This window comes from Triticum urartu, chromosome 4, assembly GCF_003073215.2.
Source record: "Triticum urartu cultivar G1812 chromosome 4, Tu2.1, whole genome shotgun sequence".
NCBI classification, from domain to species: Eukaryota; Viridiplantae; Streptophyta; class Magnoliopsida; order Poales; family Poaceae; genus Triticum; species Triticum urartu.
This window is the reverse complement of record NC_053025.1, coordinates 432,942,342-432,959,250: the sequence shown is the minus strand read 5'-3', so window position 1 is coordinate 432,959,250 and position 16,909 is coordinate 432,942,342.

Sequence of the window (16,909 nt, the reverse complement as noted above, 5' to 3'; positions counted from 1 at the left end):
ATTAAAATTAAAGATCATGAATGCTATGCTTTATGTGATTTGGGTGCTAGCGTTTCCACGATTCCGAAAACTTTGTGTGATGTGTTAGGTTTCCGTGAGTTTGATGATTGTTCTTTAAATTTGCACCTTGCGGATTCCACTATTAAAAAACCTATGGGAAGAATTAATGATGTTCTTATTGTTGCAAATAGGAATTATGTGCCCGTAGATTTCATAGTTCTTGATATAGATTGCAATCCTACATGTCCCATTATTCTTGGCAGACCTTTCCTTAGAACGATTGGTGCGATTATTGATATGAAAGAAGGAAATATTAGATTAAAATTTCCGTTAAGGGAAGGCATGGAACACTTTCCTAGAAAGAAAATTAAATTACCTTATGAATCTATTATGAGAGCCACTTATGGATTGCATAACAAAGATGATAATACATAGATCTATTCTTGCTTTTATGCCTAGCTAGGGGTGTTAAACGATAGCGCTTGTTGGGAGGCAACCCAATTTTATTTTTGTTCCTTGATTTTTGGTTCTGTTTAGTAATAAATCATTAATCTAGCCTATGTTTAGATGTGGTTTTATGCTTTTAATTAGTGTTTGTTCCAAGTAGAACCTTTGGGAAGACTTGGGGGAAGTTTTAGTAATCTTGCTGTAAAAACAAAAACTTTAGCGCTCACGAGATTTGCTGCCATTTTTTACTGGAGAGTGCGATTAGGTTGATTATTTTTGCATATGATTAATAGATAAATTCCTCACGTCCATCAATTTATTTTAGAATTTTTGGGATTATAGAAGTATTAGAAACCTACAGATTACTACAGGCTGTTCTGTTTTTGACAGATTCTGTTTTTCGTGTGTTGTTTGCTTATTTTGATGAATCTATGGCTAGTATCAGAGGTTATGAACCATAGAGAAGTTGGAATACAGTAGGTTTAACACCAAAATAAATAAAGAATTAGTTCATTACAGTACCTTAAGTGGTTATTTGTTTTCTTATACTAACGGAGCTCATGAGATTTTCTATTTAAGTTTTGTGTTGTGAAGTTTTCAAGTTTTGGGTAAAGATTTGATGGATTATGGAATAGGGAGTGGCAAGAGCCTAAGATTGGGGATGCCCAAAGCACCCCAAGGTAAAATTCAAGCACAACCAAAAGCCTAAGCTTGGGGATGCCCCGGAAGGCACCCCCTCTTTCGTCATCTTCTATCGGTAACTTTACTTGAGGCTATATTTTTATTCACCACGTGATATGTGTTTTGCTTTGAGCGTCTTGTATGATTTGAGTCTTTCCTTTTTAGTTTACCACAATCATATTTTCTGTACACACCTTTTGGGAGAGACACACATGAATTGGAATTTATTAGAATACTCTATGTGCTTCACTTATATCTTTTGAGCCAGATAATTTTGCTGTAGTGCTTCACTTATATATTTTAGAGCACGGTGGTGGTTTTATTTTATAGAAATTATTGATCTCTCATGATTCAATTATATTATTTTGAGAGTCCTTTAGAACATCATGGTAATTTGCCTTGGTTATGAGATTAGTCCTAATATGATAGGCATCCAAGATAGGTATAATAAAAACTACCATAGAAAGTGCATTGAATACTATGAGAAGTTGGATACTTGATAATTGTTTTGAGATATAAAGGTGGTGATATTAGAATGTGCCAGTTGAGTAGTTATGAATTTGAGAAATACTTGTGATGAAGTTTGCAAGTCCCATAGCATGCACGTATGGTAATCGTTGTGTAACAAATTTGAAACATGAGGTGTTCTTAGATTGTCTTCCTTATGAGTGGCGGTCGGGGACGAGCGATGGTCTTTTCCTACCAATCTATCCCCCTAGGAGCATGCGCGTAGTGCTTGGTTTTTGATGACTTGTAGATTTTTGCAATAAGTATATGAGTTCTTTATGACTAATGTTGAGTCCATGGATTATACGCACTCTCACCTTCCATCATTGCTAGCCTCTTCGGTATCGTGCATTGCCCTTTATCACCTTGATAGTTGGTGCAAACTTCGCCGGTGCATCCAAACCATGTGATATGATACGCTCTGTCACACATAAACCTCCTTATATCTTCCTCAAAACAGCCACCATACCTACCTATTATGGCATTTCCATAGCCATTCCGAGATATATTGTCATGCAACTTTCCACCGCCTCATTTATGACACGCTTCATCATTGTCATATTGCTTTGCATGATCATGTAGTTGACATCGTATTTGTGGCAAAGCCACCATGGATAATTTATCATACATGTCACTCTTGATTCACTGCTTTCCTGGTACACCACCGGAAGCATTCATATAGAGTCATATTTTGTTCTAGTATCGAGTTGTAATCATTGAGTTGTAAATAAATAGAGTGTGATGATCATCATTATAGAGCATTGTCCCAAATAAAAAAAAGGAGAAAGGCCAAATAAAAAAAGGAAGGCCCAAAAAAAGAGAAAAGAAATAAAAAGGGACAATGCTACTATCCTCTTTTTCCACACTTGTGCTTCAAAGTAGCACCATGATCTTTATGATAGAGAGTCTCTTGTTTTGTAACTTTCATATACTAGTGGGAATTTATCATTATAGAACTTGGCTTGTATATTCCAACAATGGGCTTCCTCAAATGCCCTAGGTCTTCGTGAGCAAGCAAGTTGGATGCACACCCACTGACTTTCTTTTGTTGAGCTTATATACATTTATAGCTCTAGTGCATCCGTTGCATGGCAATCCCTACTCCTTGCATTGACATCAATTGATGGGCATCTCTCTAGCCCATTGATTAGCCACGTCGATGTGAGACTTTCTCCTTTTTTGTCTTCTCGACATAACCCCCTATCATTATTCTATTCCACCCATAGTGCTATATCCATGGCTCACGCTCATGTATTGCGTGAAAGTTGAAAAAAGTTTGAGATTACTAAAGTATGAAACAATTGCTTGGCTTGTCATCGGGGTTGTGCAAGATAAGAGCATTCTTGTGTGATGAAAATGGAGCATGACCAAACTATATGATTTTGTAGGGATGAACTTTCTTTTGCCATGTTAGTTTGAGAAGACATGATTGCTTAGTTAGTATGCTTGAAGTATTATTGTTTTTATGTCAATATTAAACTTTTGTCTTGAATCTTTCGGATCTGAACATTCATGCCACAATAAAGAAAATTACATTGAGAATTATGCTAGGCAGCATTCCACATCAAAAATTCTGTTTTTTATCATTTACCTACTCGAGGACGAGCAGGAATTAAGCTTGGGGATGCTTGATACGTCTCCAACGTATCTATAATTTTTTATTGTTCCATGCTATTACATTATATGTTTTGGATGTTAATGGGCTTATTTATACACTTGTATATTATTTTTGGGACTAACCTACTAACCCAAGGCCTAGTGCAAATTGCTAAAAAAAATTTGCCTATTTCGGTGTTTCGCAGAAAAGGAATATCAAACGGAATCCAAACAGAATGAAACCTTCGGGAGAGTTATTTTTGGAACAAACATGATCTAGGGGACTTAGAGTGGACGTCAAGCAACAAACGAGGATTCCACGAGGCAGGGGGCGCGCCTACCCCCTTGGGCGCGCCCTCCACCCTCGGGGGCCCCTCGTGGCTCCACCGACCTACTTCTTCCTCCTATATATATCCATATACCCCGAAAACATCCAGGAGCACCACGAAACCCTATTTCCACCGCCGCAACCTTCTGTACCCAAGAGATCCCATCTTGGGGCCTTTTCCGGAGCTCCGCCGGAGGGGGCATCGATCACGGAGGGCTTCTACATCAACACCATAGCCTCTCCGATGATGTGTGAGTAGTTGACCTCAGACCTTCGGGTCCATAGTTATTAGCTAGATGGCTTCTTCTCTCTCTTTGGATCTCAATACAATGTTCTCCTCCATCTTCTTGGAGATCTATTTGATGTAACTCTTTTTGAGGTGTGTTTGTCAAGATCCGATGAATTGTGGGTTTAAGATCAAGTTTACCTACGAACAATATTTGATTCTTCTCTGAAATCTTTTATGTATGATTGGTTCTCTTTGCAAGTCTCTTCGAATTATCAGTTTGGTTTGGCCTACTAGATTGATCTTTCTTGCAATGGGAGAAGTGCTTAGCTTTGGATTCAATCTTGCGGTGTCCTTTCCCAGTGACAGCAGGGGCAGCAAGGCACGTATTGTATTGTTGCCATCGAGGATAAAGAGATGGGGTTTGTATCATATTGCTTGAGTTTATCCCTCTACATCATGTCATCTTGCCTAATGCATTACTCTGTTCTTATGAACGTAATACTCTAGATGCATGCTGGATAGCGGTCGATGTGTGGAGTAATAGCAGTAGATGCAGAATCGTTTCGGTCTACTTGTCGCGGACGTGATGCCTATATACATGATCATGCCTAGATATTCTCATAATTATGCACTTTTCTATCAATTGCTTGACAGTAATTTGTGCACCTACCGTAATACTTATGCTATCTTGAGAGAAGCCACTAGGGAAACCTATGGCCCCCGGGTCTATCTTTTATCATATAAGTTTCCAATCTATTTTATTTGGAAATCTTTATTTTCCAATCTATATCATAAAAATACCAAAAATATTTATCTTATTATTATTATCTCTATCAAATCTCACTCTCATAAGTGACCATGAAGGGATTGACAACCCCTTTATCGCGTTGGTTGTGAGGTTCTTATTTGTTTGTGTAGGTACGAGGGAACTGCGTGTAGTCTCCTACTGATTGATTCCTTGTTTCTCAAAAACTGAGGGAAATACTTACACTACTTTGCTACATCACACTTTCCTCTTCAAGGGAAAACCAACGCAGTGCTCAAGAGGTAGCAGCCGTCACCGGTCCCCAGATATGCTCGCTGCCGCGCCCCTACGTCTGTTCAAGGACTTCCCCGTCCTTCCTCGGACCCGGCAGGCGACGAGGTCCTACCTTCGGGTCCGGCAGTGGCGATGGGGGATGTGGGTCGCCGAGATTACTAATCGGGAGTCCCACACCTGTCGGTGCCTCGGTAGATTCCACACGGTCGAGCTCATGGCCATGGAGTACGACCGGTGGCAGGTCCGCTACCACGGCACGGCGGCTAGGCTCAATTTCCCCTTCGGCGCACGTCCGGTCGACCTCGGTCCGCCAGAGCCAGGGGTGGTGAGCTCGGCTATGGCGCGGGAGGACCGCGAGGCATGGTGATACGTCCATTTTGCATCATGTTTTCTTACTATTATTTATAATATTTTTATCCATAATAATGCTTTTTGGAGTAATTCTAATGCCTTTTCTCTCATAATTTGCAAGGAACACACCAAGAGGGAGAATTCTGGCAGCTGGAAATCTGGACCTAGAAAAGCTACGTCAGGCCACCTATTCTCCACTACTCCAAATGGGCTGAAACTTTACGGTGGAATATTTAAGAAATATTGGAGTCAATAAACACCAGAGGGGGACCACCAGGTGGGCACAACCCACCTAGGCGCGCCAGGCCCCCCTGGCGCACCCTAGTGGGTTGTGGCCTCCTCGGCCCACCTCAAGTGCCCATCTTCTGGTATATATGTGGTTTTGACCTAGAAAAAATATAGGAGGACTTTCAGGACGAAGCGCCACCGCCTCGAGGCGGAACTTGGGCAGGAGCACTTTGCCCTCCGGCGGAGCGATTCTGCCGAGGGAACTTCCCTCCCGGAGGGGGAAATCATCGTCATCATCATCACCAACAACTATCCCATCTTGGGGAGGGAAATCTCCATCAACATCTTCACTGGCACCATCTCATCTCAAACCCTAGTTCATCTCTTGTATGCAATCTTGTTACCGAAACTATAGATTGTTGTTGGGGGGGTGACTAGTAGTGTTGATTACATCTAGTAGTTGATTACTATATGGTTTATTTGGTGGAAGATTATATGTTCATATCCATTATGCATATTAATACCCCTCTGATCATGAGCATGTTTATTATTTGTGAGTAGTTACTTTTGTTCTTGAGGTCACGGGATAAATCATGTTGCAAGTAATCATGTGAATTTGATATGTGTTTGATATTTTGATAGTATGTATGTTGTGATTCCCTTAGTGGTGTCATGTGAACATCGACTACATGACACTTCACCATATTTGGGCCTAAGGGAATGCATTGTTGTCGGTGGGAAACGACACCTATGGGGTCACTGGGATCCCTTCAACGGTTGGCGGGCGCGGGGTTGTGCAAAGAGCGGGTCTGGCGGTCAGCACGTAAATTGTTTATCCTGGTTTGGGCCACGGAGATGCATAAAACCCTAGTCCTGCTTTGGTGTATATTTGAGTGTTCTTGTGTTTTTGAACTAGCTGCGATGTCTCTCTAGTCCAAAAGATCTGAATCCCTCTCCAGTACGCCTCGGTCCTCCTTTTATAGATGAAAGGGGTCGCCACAGTGGCACAGAGGAGGTGGAAAGGTGTACAGTGGCTGAGTCTATCCTCTGGCATCGTCGGACAAACGCATTTAATGCGCTGCCGACGTGCCCCTCTTGCTTTATCGGGGACGGCAAGGAAGCTCGTCCCAGCTGTCGCCGCCTCGCCTGGCTCCGACGCGCGTCCGAGCTGACGAGGCGTTGTAGCGCCACGTTGGCCGGTTGCTAGGCTGGCGCGGTGGTGGAGCCTTCATGAAGATCTTCATGCCACCACGCAGGTGCTTGCTGAGTTGGTGTAGAGGCCGCGTGCTGCCACGCAGATGCCTGCCTAGCTGGTCGAGCTAGTAACTGCACGGGAGCGGCGGTGGAGTCTTGGCAAGCGCAGGCCTGGCTGCGGCCCCGCAGGTGTCCTCGGCAAGGGTCTTGCCGAGGGCCCGACAAGGGTCCCGCTGCGGCACCGCGGTCGTCCCCGGCAAGGATCTTGCCGGGGGTCTCGTGGATTTCCTTGGGAAGGATCTCGCCAAGGATCGTCATCTTCTGATTCTCATCTGATCTTGTGTATTTATGATCTCTACAAAGATCTGCATGCCACCATGGAGGTTCCTCCCGGGCCTTGGTTCCGATGTGGTTGATGGTGTCGGGAACCCTTGGGCTCAAGGGTGGCACGCTCTGCGGGCGTCAGGCAAGTTGCCCCGGCAAGGATCTTGCCGGGGCCGTGGAAACCACCCCATCAAGAGTCTTGTCGGGGGAGTCCACCTCGCCCCCTTGCTCTCTTTGCGCCCCTGGTCTTGGCGTTGCTCTAGCTGTCTTGTGCTCTGGCATCCCTCCTCTGCCCTGCTTAGTGCGGCCGTGGGCGTGGCTCTGACTGCCCGCGCACAAGTAAAGGGGTGCAAAAGGAGAGCCCATACTTTTGTACACCGACGGGAGCCCCTGGGCCTAGGCCACATATAAGCGCGACGCGTTGTTGGGCTAGGCCCAGAACGGTGCGCGGGCAGGTGGGGCTGATTTTTACCGCAGTAACTTTCCGTCCGTTGTGCTTCCCCACGACCCGCGTTGAACGCGCGACGTGGGGGGGTCATGCATGACGTGGGGATCATGCGTGGGGAGGTTTCCGCACGCATGCATCACATCGTGGTAAAGAGGTAGCTCGCACCTTCCCCATAAAAAAGTGGAAAACGCAGAGGCGCGACTCATTTACTGAGTGGAGTCGGGTCATGGTCTTCAAGGCGTCCGTGCCCCACGATCACGGGGCGGAGAACGATCGCCTCACCCGTCCCCTCGATTTCCGCTCGCTCGCCATGTGTCCCCCATGCTCTGAAGATGGTAGGCGGCGGGTGCGGGCTTTGAATGACGGGGTGGGGAAACAGGCCGCTGCAGACTAGAGCAGCGGATCGGCCTCGATTCTCTACGCCCCCACATGGTCGGATTGGCTGAGTGGGGTGACCGAGCCCCGACCCCGCCCCTTTATAAGAAGGGGCAGGGGGATGGCACCCCACAATATTGCATCATCTCTTTCCTTCCACCTCGGCTCCGCTCTTTCATCTGCCATGGCGACAGGAGGCGCCGGCCCTTTGACGGTGGCGGCAAGGGTCTCTGCTCGACAGCGCGTCCCTCCTTCCCAAGAGCCCACGGCGGTGGAGCCGGTCATGAGAGGAAGGGGAGGGGCGAGGCCGAGGCCGGCGTGGCGCTCGGGGAAGAGGGGGACGGGGCGGCGCACCGGCCTTGCCTCCGTGAGCTGTCGATGTCAAAACCGGCGGATCTCCTTAGTCTAGGACTCCCTCAGTAGCCCCTGAACCTGGCTTCAATGACGAGGAGTCCGGCGCGCAGATTTTGTCTTCGGCATTGCAAGGCGGGTTCCTTCCTTCCGAACTCCAGAATAGTCTTTGGATGAAATAAGTATATCTGGACCTGTGTATATATTTGCGGAGAATACAATGCCCCATGAGCCCAACTTGTTGATAACTATTCATGACATCGTATCACGCCTGCCTGGTTTGCTATTTCCAACCGTTTGCTAGCGAGCCGCCCCACGTCTTGGGGCGCGGTTTTATTGGCACGTCTTGTCAAGGCAGAGATCGTGTTCCCTTATTTACGGGATTTTCATCAATGCTGCATAGGTAACTCAACCGTCCCCTGGGTACAACTCCTTGGTGATAGGTAAGTTTAGAGACCCAGGGGAGACGCCCAATATTCGATGCCTTTATATAGAGACTTAGTCTCGTCTTCTTCCATTGCGCTAGCTCCTTCCTCAACCCCAGCCACCCCAAGTTCCAACCCTCAGGTTCCAATCGCCACCAGCCCTAGTCATGTCCGGATCCAACCGTCAGGGCCGGTGGGTGGCTTCTTCTATCATAGAGGAGGATATTGCGAAGCTCCGCGTAGCGAGGTATCTGACCCCGGAAATCTTTCATCGGCTTCTGGCACAAGGGAAAGTCATACTAACCCCCAGATCTGGCGAGAGGGTAGTATTTGTATCCCACTTCCTTCACGGGCTAGGGTTCGCGCTTAACCCCTTCGTCCGGGGGCTCATGTTCTACTATGGGTTACATTTTCATGATCTAGCCCCGGACTCCGTTCTCATCATTTCGACATTTATCGTCACGTGTGAGGCCTTACTCCGGACTCCTCCGCACTTTGGTGTGAGGCTGCAGGTGGCAGAGGAGGAGCAGGCGGAGTGCGGCAGCGTCATAATAGGAAAGTTGGCCGGCGCGGTTTGGCCCGAAGGATCTTTCGCCAAATCTCCCGGCCTATGGTAGCAGGGGTGGTTTTATATCAACGAGCCGCGGGTCTCCAAGTGGGCGGCTACACCCGCGTTCCGACCCGGCCCTCCAATTCAGCTCGCTTCATGGATCAATAAGGGATTGGACTGGGGATCCATCAATGAAGTGCAGACTCTGCAAAGTCGCATCCGAAGCCTTCCCGAGAAGGGCATCGATCTTATGAACGTCATTCAAGTAATGCTGGTCCGTCAGATCTTGCCATGTCAGCAGCGGACTCTCCGTATGTGGGTGTTTAACCCAGAAGGGCGGCGAACCCTACAGCACTTCTTCGGCACTACGCATGACGGAATGTGGAAATAGTATTTTGGGGAACAAGGGCAATGGCCCGACACCACCGAAGACGTTGGCCTTGATTGCAATCATCTAGATACTTCGGTAAGTACTCGATATCCGAGCACCTTCCATTTGAGCATCTTTTAACAAGATATTGAACAACCCGTCCCTGTTCAGGACTGGATAAAGAAAGCGGTGCTAATCTGGTGTCCGGCGCCTCTTCCCGAAGACCCTGCGACCGCCCTGCTGACGAGAATGTTGATTCCAACACCGTACCAGGTGGCTGCATTTAGGGAAACCAAAATCCTTTTGCCCAAGGGCAAGGGTGCAGAGGGAGTCCTCCATGGCAAGAAGAGGGCTGCTTCCGAAGATCAGGAGGGGAAGCCTTCCAAGAGAGGCAAAACACCATCGTCGAGTAGCTTGGGCCGGGTGAGTGAGGCTGCCGTAGAGCTTGATGACGAGGACGAACCTCGAGGCAAACCGTAAGTGAGGCTGGGGCACTTTAAACGCACCTCGTTCTTTTCCCACTAGTGAAGTGATCATATGTTCATCCACGCAGGTTAACGCCTGGTGTTTCTCAATCGTCGTCCTCCTCAGGAGATCTTCTTCCAGAGATGATGGAGAGTGACATGCCTTCTCCGGCCTCAACGCCCAACAGAGGAGATGATACCGAGGTATCATCCCGAAGGGCTCCTCTCGCACACCAAGTAGTACAAGATATGAAGAAAGCGTTACTCGAAGGTGGTGCCTCCGTCACCCGGGGTTCTGGGATCGAGACTGGCGTCCCTGAACCGTCCAGTTTACAAGCGGAGACGGCTCTGGAGGCAAGCAAGCGGGTTCCTTCACAGGAATGCCGTCTCCGACGACAGTTTCCGAGGACCCAGGAGCGCCGGAAATGCTGACGGACATGCTACAACGAGCGTCCATTTCAGAAGAGCACTGCTCCTTGATGGTTACGGTGGTCAAAAGGGTTCTATCCGTGAAGAGTGGATTGAACGAGGCCTTCACGAGCCTTCTAAGAGGTTTTGAGGTTTGTGATGTAGTTTTGTCAATTGAATTTTATTGACAGAATGCACCTGTTGTATATGCAGTAGCCCCTGAGACTCGGATTGCCTTTCGAAGGAAGCGATCGGAGGATCAAAGAGATATGCTCAGGTATTGACCTTGATGTAATTTGAAATACATGTTGTCTCCCCTCCTGTGGCTTCCCGACATACGGAAGTGGCAGAACTGCAGCTAAAGCTGGATATTGCGGGGGTGACATTGCACTAATCAATAGGCGTCTTGACGACTCGCAAGGTATATATTTGAGCATTCCTTACACCAGTGTGCTTGACACTGAAAAGAGCTTTATATGAAATGTGCATGAAATGCAGATAGTGCTGCCACCATAGAGGCTCTTCAGGCGGAGCTAGTCCGGGCCAAGGAGCGGGCCTTGTTTAGTGGTGCTGCTGCTGAAAGGGTATCAGATGAACTGAAGGCCGAATAAGCTATGCGATGCCAGGGCAGGGAGAAGATATCCACGATGACACTTGCTTTGGAGAATGCTTCTGGCCGCTGCGAATTTCTTGAGAAGGAGAATAAAGCTTTAACGGCTGAACTGGACAAGGCCAGTCAGGAGGCGAGAGAAGCGCGATCAGAGTCCAGAGCACTCCGTGAGGAGGTTCGGCAGGCGAAGGAGATAGTGGCTGGAAAGCCTTTTCTGCTGCAGACTAAGTTCGGTGACCCGGACTATGCTCAGCTGAACAAAGTGTGGAGTTCTCCGGACGAGTATTTGGACTTGTCGAAGAGTTCTTCCGATGCAGCGCGGTATTACCAAGCACGAGCTGGATATGCAATGGAGAGGCTTTTTTGGTCACAGTTTGGCGCGTCAAAGCGCCCGCTGCTGCTCAATTAACAGATGTCCCAATGGGCCGAACTTCATAGGGTATCTGGCGCTGCCATGAAGGATGTCATAGTCCGGCTATGGCCGACCGATCCTGCGCCGAATAGCTATTTCGGTTTGGTGTAGAAGCTTGTCGATGCAGTGCCGTGAATCGATGTTGCGAAGCGATCGGCGTGCATTGAAGGTGCACGGATGGCCCTTTCCCGAGTCAATACATTCTGGGGGAAGATGAAGGCCATCGATGTCGCGACAAAGGGTCCGCCCAAAGGCGAGGACCATCCGAAACCAGAGCATTATTTTGAAGACGTCCTGGAGGCGGCCCGCTTGATTGAGGTTCAATGCTCGAAAGACATAATTTTCGAGTGAGGTGTATAATGATTGTAAAAGACAATTTTATAGTTAATCTATTTATGTTTTGCTCGAAAAGCTTGAATTCCTCCTATGCGGCCGTTTTAATATAATCTGAAAGTTTTCCAGTCGTCGGCTTCAGCCCCCTCATAGGAAGTACGGGGGTGCTCGGAAAAGCATTTAATCACTCTTTAACCAACGTCTTGGTCCGTGAAGGACGTGATAATGCGGCGAACCAGGCAATCGGACTATAAGGCGTTAACACTTTCACTTAGCCGTAGGAGTTTTATGGTGGGGTTACGACATAGCCCCTGGTATGTATGCGGCGTGTCGTGCCTGACATATCTGGTCTAAAAAAGATCCCTCGTGTTTCACGGAGAATCGCCAAGGATTCCAATAAATCATCAAGTGGTTGACCAGCTCTCGCCGCATCATCACAGTCAGTTTTCAGCTTTCTCTACTGAGGTGCTCATCCAGTTTAGGCCAGGGCACAATCGCAGTAGTTCTCCCTTTACTACCCTAGCTGATAGAGCAGAACGTAGGGTAGCAAGCACAGGAGCCGGGCAACCCAACTATTGACCCAAGACAATGATTCGGAGCTGATGCATATAAGGCCAAACTTGCGACGCCAAAGTACACTTTAGAGATGTTCGGACTTTTACTAGCAACTCATCCGTTCCCATGCCGAGCCCCTGGCAGGGTGTGCCGAGGTGCATCTGCAAGTCATCGTTGAGGTCGTACTTTATTGTTGAAAGAGTATGAGAGATCGGTTCCGGTGAGTCTTACTGAGAATGGAGCGATGTGCCAATGATAATTTTGTGTGTGTGTATAAAGAGAAAGCACGGACCCGGCTATTTGACATGCTCGTGGTCAGGATCAGAGGAAAAAGGGCATATACAGGCTCGGAATAAAGAGTGCGGTCTACAAAAAGTAATTTTGGACCTCATGTCGCACGTCTGCGTCGCCCATCCTCAGGGAGGGGGATCCTTAACGGAAGTAACCCCTTAGGTGAGTGTATGGATCCGAACTCCGATAGAGTCCGCTGTAGATGTTGTCCAGTTGGTCACCTGTTCTTTAAGGATGAAACAGAAAAAAAAATGAGAAAAACATATAAAAAACATTACGGGAATCCTTGTAGGGTTGTCCGTATTGTGCTTCCGCCGATGCCCATGGTATCTTGAGTGCGTAGTGATGTGCGCGTGGTGCAAATTTCGCCAGTACAGTAGGTGGGTGGCGGAAGCCGAACTGCTATTTGCGTTCCTGGAGTGGTCGAACGTCGGAGGGGAACTTTTTCTGGCCCCTGGTGTTCTACTAGCGAGCCGATCCGTCGTCTTTGTCACCCGGTGGCCTCCTCCCGTTGTGATCAACATTAAGCTTGCCTGCCTGCTTGAAGACCCAACATTTATGGTTGGTATGATTAGCTGGCCTATCAGGGTGACCGTGAATCTGACATATGTTCCCTGGAAGTTGTCTCGAAAGGCGTCTTCCAAATCTTCCCAGTTGCCAATAGAATTTTCTGGCAAACTATTTACCAGTACCGAGCTGGCCCTTTAAGCTTGCGAGGTAGGTATTTAATGGCGTGGAGGTCGTCTCCGCGGGCCATGTGAATATGGAGGAGGTAATCCTTGATCCATACCGCCGGGTTTGTTGTCCCATCGTATGATTCGATGTTAATGGGTTTAAACCCGTCTAGAAATTCGTGTTCCATTACTTCGTCCGTGAAGCAGAGGGGTCTGCGGCTCCTCTATGTTGGGCCACACTATGAAGCACCTCCGGCGGGCTCCGTTTACGGTGCTCGGACCGGGCGTGGTCAGCTCTGTAGTGTCTGAATAGGCGACCATCATCATCGGTCGGGGTATATCTTCATGATCTGTACATCGATCTTGTGCGTCCTGCTCTACCCTCCGTGTCTTGTTTGATATTGCGAGTGTTCCCCCGAGCTGTTTTGTTTTGACAGCCGGATGGGTTGGTATGGTCCTCTGCTTGGGCTACTTCTTTGTCTGGACCGAACTATGGTCGGCCCGCCGCATTGTTCGATGGTGGTATGGGCTCCATCGCCCTGCCATCGTATTGAGGGGGCCACCTACTCTTGGGGTGGCTTTTGTCTGGGCTGCTAAGGCCGTATTCTTTGGCGGCCAAGACCTCGGTCCATCTATCATTGAGCAAGTCTTCGCTTGCTTGAAGCTGCAGCTGCTTCTTCCTTAAGCTCCTTGCAGTGGCTATAAGCCGGCGTTTAAAGCGCTCATGCTCGAGAGGTTCCTTTGGCATGGTAAAATCCTCGTTGCCGAGGATCTCCTCCTCCTCGGAGAGAGGGAGATAATTTCTATCCTCCAAGTCCCCACATGTGGCCTGTTCGTCAGGGATGTCTTGCCCGCCTTCCTGTTCCTCCTGCTCGGATTCTACCTCAAGAGGGTCTTCGTTGTCCAGAGTATCGTCTTCTATGGTGCTGGCAGTGTTTTCTCTTGGGCAATGAGGCCTAGAGCGCCGGTGTCCGGGCTGTGTACCAGGCAGTTTATCCTCGACCGGATCCTCCTTCTCATTGTCGAGAGCGTCGTAAGGTGTGTCTATCATACACACATCATACCAGGAAGTTCTTATCACGTGTCTAGCGGGTAGTAGGCTCTGGCCTTGCCCCTCATCGTCGTCCACACCGTCGATGTCTTCGGAGCGGGGGTCGGGTGTGTTGGTTACATCTTTAACAGTGGCTATGAAGTGGGTGGCAGGTGGGAAGCAAAATTCTCCGTTGTCCGCCGTAAGTTCGAACTGAACATAGTTCGGAGACGGGTCGTCCGCCAGGGATAGGTTTTTTAGCGGGTTTAGTATGTCGCCCATGGGCGAGTGTTGGAAGACATTTGCGGCGCTGAACTTGAAGATCGATAACCGATCGAGTCCCGTGTACGCGGGCTCGCAGGGTTCGGAGCTCGACATCAGAGGCGAGTCCGGGGTTCCGTAGATGCAGATACCGTATGAAGTGGAATCTGCGTGTGGCTCCAGCACCGCGGAATCGGTAGTCCCCATGGTGGGGTTGAGCTTCCCATCTTCGGACGACTTGAACTGCTCTGGATTTGAGGCCGGAGCTGCTACGGTAGCTATCTCCTGGATGTGACCTGATGACAGGTTTAAGCCATGTTCATCGGGGCGATGGGGAGCGGTTGCCGCAGTCTCGAATTTGTCGAAGATCAAGTCCCCACGGATGTCCGCAACGTAATTCAAGCTCCCAAATCTGACCTGATGGCCAGGGGCGTAGCTGTCAATCTGCTCCAGATGGCCAAGCGAGTTGGCCCGCAGTACGAAGCCGCCGAATACGAACATCTGTCCGGGGAGGAAGGTTTCTCCCAGGACAACATCATTACTGATGATCGAAGGGGCCATCAAGCCCTTTGCTGATGGCATAGTGGAACTCTCAATGAAAGCACCAATGTCGGTGTCAAAACCGGCAGATCTCGGGTAGGGGGTCCCGAACTGTGCGTCTAGGATCGATGGTAACAGGAGACGGGCGACACGATGTTTATCCAGGTTCGGGCCCTCTCTATGGAGGTAATACCCTACGTCCTGCTTGACTGATATTGATGAATATGAGTGTTACAAGAGTTGATCTACCACGAGATCGTAATGGCTAAACCCTAGAAGCCTAGCCTATGTGGGTATGGTAATGAGTATGTGTGTGTGTCCTTTCCAGACTATCCCCTTCGGTTTATATAGACACCGAGGGGATCTAGGGTTTACATGGAGTCGGTTACATAAGAAGGAATCTTCGGTCGCCAAGCTTGCCTTCCATGCCAAGTAGAGTCCAATCCAGACACAAGTACGCCTTCGGTCTTCGTTTCTTCACAGCCCATCAGGCCGACCCATGGATAACAGGCCGGACGCCCGAGGACCCCTTAGTCCAGGACTCCCTCACCAGCGATGCCTCCCCCAATGGAGGGCCGCGTCGGGGACCAGCCTCGTGAGTTCTTCATCAGGCTACGTCGGCCACCGCGTCGTCGCCTTCGTCTTCCTGCGCCATTCGCTCGGGAGATGGAGCTCGATCCGCCCCAGACCCTGAGGTTGCATATGAGGGGCTGCGGGAACAACGGCACGCGGGTCGACGTTCACTTTCCCGCCCCTCACGTCTTGTATCTTCGCTGCGGATGGAAGACTTTTGGTCGTATCCACAACCTGACGGCGGGGCTCGTTCTCTATTTCAAATTTACGGAGAACGACCTGCTTCCCGTCAAGGTCTTCGGAGACTCTGGAACTCGCCTGAAGTGCTGCGTGGAGAGCTCCTCCGATGATGAAGACTCCTCCTCAAGCGGGAGTGATGGGGAGGACAGTGACAGCGACAGCGACGACGAGGACGTCGAGCGAGGGCACGTCAACCTCGTCTCTGACTGACCGCATCGCCCCTTCCTCCGCCGTGCGCTCCGCCGAGGGCCTTCCTCGTCAAGCTCTCCATCGACGCGTTCCCCATCTCCTCCTTTTTGCTTTCACCTGCCGTACCTGGGAGGAAAAGGGCAAGAACGGGGATCACGGGGCACTTATCTTTTCTAGTTTGTAAGTCTGCATGCACTCGTTAAATTTCAAAATTTGTAATCCCCTTGCTCTTGTACCCATTCCGTATGAATTGTACTTGTCCGCAACGTATGAATGAAAAGAAGGGTGTTTGCCGGGTTTTGCTTGCGCATGGGTGAGGGCCACACCGAGGAACACATCCTCGTTATCTTAAGATAAACATTGTATCCCGGCAACAGGCCTTGCCGTCCTCCTGCTCTATGGCTCGGCTACACTCATGCCCTTGGCGGAGGTAGGGGCTGAGTAGGATTAGGCCCTTCGCTCTCCCTCTTTCCATCGCACTACAACCAAGTTCTGGCCCAAAGTAAGTTTTTCGGACACGGGACAGAGGGAGCAAGATGGTACGAGAGCGAGCGAAGCCTTATACGTTCAAGGTTCATACGAGGGCACAGAGTGGGGGAGAAAGACTTATCTGATGTCGCAGCTGTCGATGTCAAAACCGGCAGATCTCGGGGTAGGGGGTCTCGGGCTGTGGATTTAGGATCAATGGTAATAGGGACGATGAACATGGTGTTTTTACCCAGGTTCGAGCCCTCTCTATGGAGGTAAAACCCTACGTCCTGCTCTTGTTTATATCAATGGAGTATCAAGTACAGAGTTGATCTACCTCGAGATCATATATTATGGTCTAAACCCTAGAGGTATGATGAGTAATGTCATAATGATCTAGCCTATCTATCAACTAGCC